Genomic DNA, 6,000 nt, shown 5'->3' with positions numbered 1-6,000 from the left:
TTCCAAGTGAGGGTTATAATGCGTATTTTCCGTTGCGTTTGCAACTTTGTTTTTAAATGATTGAAAGTGAGTTTCACGTTCGTCATTTCAGACGAATTTTGTGTTCTTTTTAAGTAATGGCCGAAGGGGATGACATAACTGTGAGAGATTAGGGATGAATTTGCCTAAGTAATGAACAGAACCTAGAAAGAAACGCAATTGTTTTAAATTTTTAGGTGCTGATAAATTTAGAATTGCTGCTGTTTTTGATTCAAGTGGTGCGATTCCTGACTGAGTTGATTTGTGTCCTAGCCATTAAATTTCTGTTTTTGCAAAGTGACACTTAGGTAAATTTATTCTTAAGTTATCCTCATCTAATTTTTTTAGACATTTAGAGACCAGCTTTAGGTGTTCTTCCTTTGAACCACGACTAACAATAATAATATCGTCCAGGAAAACAATGAGTATTCTGAAGTCCAACTAGCGTATAATCCATTGCTTTCTGGAATGCCGCAGACATGTCAGTTAAACCGTAGAAACCGGTAATAAAACGATATGGTTCCCTCGCCACTAATAATATTGAATATGCAATGCCGGGCCGTTTCCGGGTCTAAATTAAGTTGACTGTATGCGTATTTCAAATCCAAAGTAGAAAAGTATGCTGTCTCCTGTGATGCGTTTGCATTTAAATTTTGTTGAATTGTGTCGATTAGGTTATCAATATTTGGCATTTGATATTTATTTTTGTGGATAGATTTATTCAAAATCTTGGAGTCTGAGGCCAGTTTAACCGATTTATCTCGTTTTCCTGTGGTAACTATAGGTGAGATGAATTTTCTATCAGAACAGCTGTTTAACTTTAAAATGTATTTTTCATCAAGTAATTTTTTAATTTCTACGTTTACTAATGGTTGTAAATTAATTGGGAATCCTCGTCCTGTTTGATGAGTAGGTGTAAATTGTTTGTGGAATGTTGATTTGACTGAGTGTTTCAAAAAGATTTACCGATTCTTGTGATGACACCCGGAAAATCAAATGCAATTTGTTTCTTGATTAGACATTTTTTTTCATCAATATTTGCTACTTGTTTTAGCTGTGTGAGAGAGAAGCCCAGTTTTGAGAAGATGTCTCGTCCAATAATCGGTCGATGGCCATCTTCCATAACTGTTACATCGATGTTTGTGGCAGTCCAATCATTGCATTTGATTGACGTATCGATTAGTCCAATGATCTTGATTATATCATTTGAGAAAGTTTTCAAGTCATGTATCTCCGGCGACTGTACCCAATATCTCTTATCACACTCAGATACCACCGTGATTGCAAGACTCTTATTGATGATCGCACACACACTCCCCGAAGCCACCAATGCTTTAATCCCTGTATTTTAACATCAATGTCCAAATTCACCGGTTCTAGCTCTCGTGTCGCCACACAATTATCATTGTAGTCGTCATAATCAGAGTCATAATTGGCATCATAGATGTTGTGAAATTGGAGTAGCCTATCTATGTTACTGACATGTTCCAACGCGGTTGCAGACGTACCCACTGTGGCCGATTCAGACACGAAATTGTCGACGTTATTGACTCTTGGCTTCTATATTGGTTTATATTGAGTTTTTGATTTTCGACAGACCTTTGCAAAATGTTTAGCAATACCGCAGTTTTTACAGTTCTTTCCCCGGGCGGGGCAGTTTTGTCTATGTGATTGTGACCATCCATAGCCACAATTTGGACAGATTGTTGGCTTGACGAAATGATAAGTCGATGAACGCGTTCTATTCCACGATCCTTGCACATTTTTCACTGTCGCGCTTTTAATTTTGTTTGTCGTCGATTTAGCTGAGATTTCAGATATTTTCAGTTGATTTTGTATTCCCATCTCAAGGTTCATGGCAATTTCAAGCGCTTTCTTTGCCGCTCTGGTGTCCTTTAACAATTCCCTTTGAATTTCGCCATCTTGCATGTTTGCGATGAAGACATCGCGAATGATTGACTCCTCGTGGCTTCCTAGGTCACAGTTGAGTGACAATTCTCGAAGGCAACCGTAGAACTTTTCCACCGGTTCGCCCTTCAACTGTTTCCTCGTAAGAAGTGTATACCGGTCAAAAGTGATGTTATGTTGTTTCGTAAACGCTATCGAGACATTCCCAGAGATCTTTTGTTGTTACTTGATCTATTTGGATGTTCGGTTCTTGAGAACCGAATATTCGTCTGCCTTCGATTCCCAGACAAAGGTATGTCAAAGAGACCACTTTGGTATCGCAGTATTTCCAAGGTTTCTCACTACACAATATGCCCACAAGTTCTACTTTTTGACAACGATTCAACCAGGAGTCCTTCAGTTGTTTATTTCGGATCCTTCGGTCTCTTTCAATCGCAGAAGTGCTGTTTTCAACGTCATCCTAGTAAATGGATTCAGGAGGGAGTGTGAAATTTTCTGGGGGTCTTCGAGTAGGATGTCAAACGAGATACCTTCTTTGGCCATGACAGCCAATTTCAGCATGATCTGCCAGCGGTCCCATTGCAAGGGTGGTTCCAGTGTCGGCTTGTCCCAAAAGGGTTCAATTCCCAGGAGTGCTCGTTCTTTGGTTGCTGGCTGCGCCATGTGATGTCCTCGTTTGTGGGGATGCGTATTTGAGCCATAAATCTGATAGAAATTGTAGTGAGGGATTCGTGGTGCGAATCCATACTTTTGCTAATGAGTGGGATTACCACTTTTAGACTATTCTGACAAATGAGCTACGAATGTAGCCGCGTTTTGTCCGCTATGGATATCCTTCTCGAATCCACTCGGGTTCTGCTTATTGGAAAACAGGGTAGAATGAAGCAACTGAATTTAGTAGTGAAAGTTAAAGGAATGACAGGATGATGAAAATGGGTTATGTGAACAAATGAAAACTTGACTTATTAGTCGGAGGCAAACTTCGAATATGTGAACATTGACTTCTAATTAAGAAAGGGCAAATTAAAACAGATCTAGTACATAAGTGCGCCAATTTGAACTAATTAAGGTACATCCGTACCACATATCCTCCGCTTCAAATAAATTTTAGACTACAAGAGAATAAAATTTAAAATATTAATAATATATGTACTGGTTATTATAAATAGTAAAATATACAAACAATATTGAGTGAACAGATAAGCGCAGTGTACTTGAGAAGCATAACCACATAAATTAGAATGAACACAATTCCGTCATCTTTACACTGAATTTAAAACAGACAACATAAATTAACGCACGATTGAGACACAAATGCAATAAATTAAATATAGTCAAAGAACTGCTACATTAGCAATTGTTTAATGAAAGGGCATTAATTGAGAGACATTCACGAATAATTGAACAATAACAACTAAGAAAATTTGCAATTGCATCGCGAATCCAGAGGAAATTAACATACTCACAAATTAAATTAATTTTATGCCACAACAGTAGCACGAATCCAAATCATAATTCTCAATTGAAATAACTAAAAGCAACAAATGTAAGTTTTAAGACTAAGTTTATATTTGGTTCTCCGCGCCAAACATGCTCATGCTTATTTCACGAGCATAGTCTTCGTACTCATAGTTTTCGGAAGACCATGTCCCAAATGGAGGTGGAGCAGGTGGACTAACAATAGGAAGATCGAATGATGTCTCCACTACTGGAGGCTGTGATGCCTCTTCTTGAATTATGGTTTCGATTACCGTGTTGGCTTTTCGAGGACGTTTAGGTGCAGGGACAGCAGCGTCATCACTGACCGAGCACACAGAGCTCTCAAAACCGAAATAGTCTTTGGCTCGACAATTTCTTTTAGCTTTGGACGCGGGAGTTGAAGTGGTAGACGATGCGGCCGATGATGCAGCGACTGAAGAAGCGTTCGAAGCATTCAGGGTTGACGATGATTGTCGCGAGCGTTTTCCTCCTGCTTGGGGTTTTTGCGGTTTCCGCGCTGTCATTGCTTTTGATATATTACTATTTGCCGAGAAGACGCCCGAGGTTGCATCGGACTGCGTGGGTCTATGGCGAATTTTAATTTCTCCCCTGTATTTCTTCTTTAAATCCTTGACGTGTTGCGAAATCTTTTCCTCCTTGTTTTTTTTGTAGTGTAACGGTCGTCTTTGAGCATATTGCCACAAATCTGTATTCCGTTCAGCTCGAGTGCCAAACTTCGCAATATCACTATTGCGAACTCGTACCTCGGTAACTCCAGGTTCTTTGATCACTGTCGTTGTTTCGGATGTGCGGACTACCGTGCTGCCAGGAGCCAAAGTTTCCCTTAGTTTGGTTAATTGGTAAGGTTCATAACCTAACTTGAAGGCCTTTTTTATTAAACAGCCGTCAAGAACTGCAAGTATTTTTCTAATGTTGCTTGTTTTTACAAAAATGGGTCTATTGTCCACATGAGCAAACAAAAGCGATGATCAAAAAATTTTGTAACGCCTGTTTGGTTGCAAACGTTGGGATGTCAATTTTTTTCACAACCAATGGTTTTAGATGTAAAAAATAGTCGGTGTGCTTAGTTTTAGAATCAAGAAAGGGCCGGCATGGTAGGTTTGGAAAACTTAGGAAATCATCTGAATGTTCGGTTCAAACGTATAAAATTGCTTTTTTTCTGCGTAATTGTTTTTAAATGCTCTCAAACGAAGTTTGTTGCAATTATATTAGTCCTGTCGGTATTGTTTATGCGATTTTTCGTTTGACTGATTTTTCGTCTGACGCTTTTGACTTTACGTCCTCAAAAACGGGATAAACAGGTCGCGCCCCGCGGGCATTAATTGCTCTTAGAGCCTTCCAGCTCTGTTTCAGCTGAAACTGTTTTGGTGACTTATACGTATACTTATGGTGCGAAGGGCGGTTCATAGAGGCTCGCCGATCGTTTAAGAGCAATTCGCCCGACGTTAGTCGGTTATGTTCATGCTTTGTTTAAAATTTAGTCCAAAATAAAAATTGATTTAGTATCAGCAATTCCAACTGTAACTCATAAAAAAAAATTTCAGGGAAGGCGGAAATTTTACAGATTTTCATTCCTTAAATTGTTGACAAACTTAAGAGTTTAATTTTGAGACTTTTGTTAAAATTCGTCTGCAAAAAAGTATCTCAAAGAAAAATTTGGGCATTGTTCGTTTATTTAAATGAAAACGAATTTCATTCAATTGTACAAAAATGACTGTTTATATTGATTTTTTGTCCAATTTAAAGCAAACAAACCGACATTATTGAGTTTGACGTTAAGCCTGAGAAAAAATGTTTTTTGAGGACGCTGATCTTTTAGAGGATGCCCCTTTTTCTGCAAAAAGCACCTTGATCATTAGTAATTGTTTATTATCATTGTTCTATAATAAAAGAGAATTAAAAATTGAACTTCCAGCTATTTTAGGTTGAATTATCTGTTTCTTAAGAGTCTCATGTTTCTGTTCCATCGCGTTCTAATTATGCTTGCGCTGAAAAATTTTGTTTTTAACAGTTAAAAAGTTGACAAGGAAGATAATTATTTCGCGACGGAACGTTTTCAACAAGAAATAACCAAGTCGCGACCAGTTTCTGCAATTATATGATTGTTGTAACAGTTTGTTTGTTCTTATGGCAATTCAAAACTCAGTTCCGCTTGTGCCCCCGGCACGTTACCCCCCCCCCCCCCCCGTTACAAAGATTGACATAGTCCCCCCAGCATTACATAGTAAACCATAATGTAAAAACATGCGTCGGGGGGTTGCAAATAAAATGAACCCACTAATCTGGGGGGCACAAAAGGAAAAAAAACCCCTAGCTCAATAGAAATCAAAAAATGAAATCCGAAATAAGCGGTTGAATTACTTTGAAATTAATGCCCTCTCACGCTATAGCCCACCGCCACAAAAACCGAAACATTTTATAGTCTTTTGAGAAAAGACAGAAACTAAACTTGCAATTTATTGAATAATATCACGCGTAATCAAACTAAAGTATTTATACAAATATTTATGTCAATATGCGGTTCCTGTCTAACTCGATTGTCAATTTATAGTCAAAACTTTACTCTATTCTCAA

The sequence above is a fragment of the Convolutriloba macropyga genome, chromosome 1 (assembly GCF_964194025.1).
Source record: "Convolutriloba macropyga chromosome 1, txConMacr16.3, whole genome shotgun sequence".
Classification (NCBI taxonomy): domain Eukaryota; kingdom Metazoa; phylum Xenacoelomorpha; order Acoela; family Convolutidae; genus Convolutriloba; species Convolutriloba macropyga.
Note: the sequence above shows the minus strand (reverse complement) of the source record.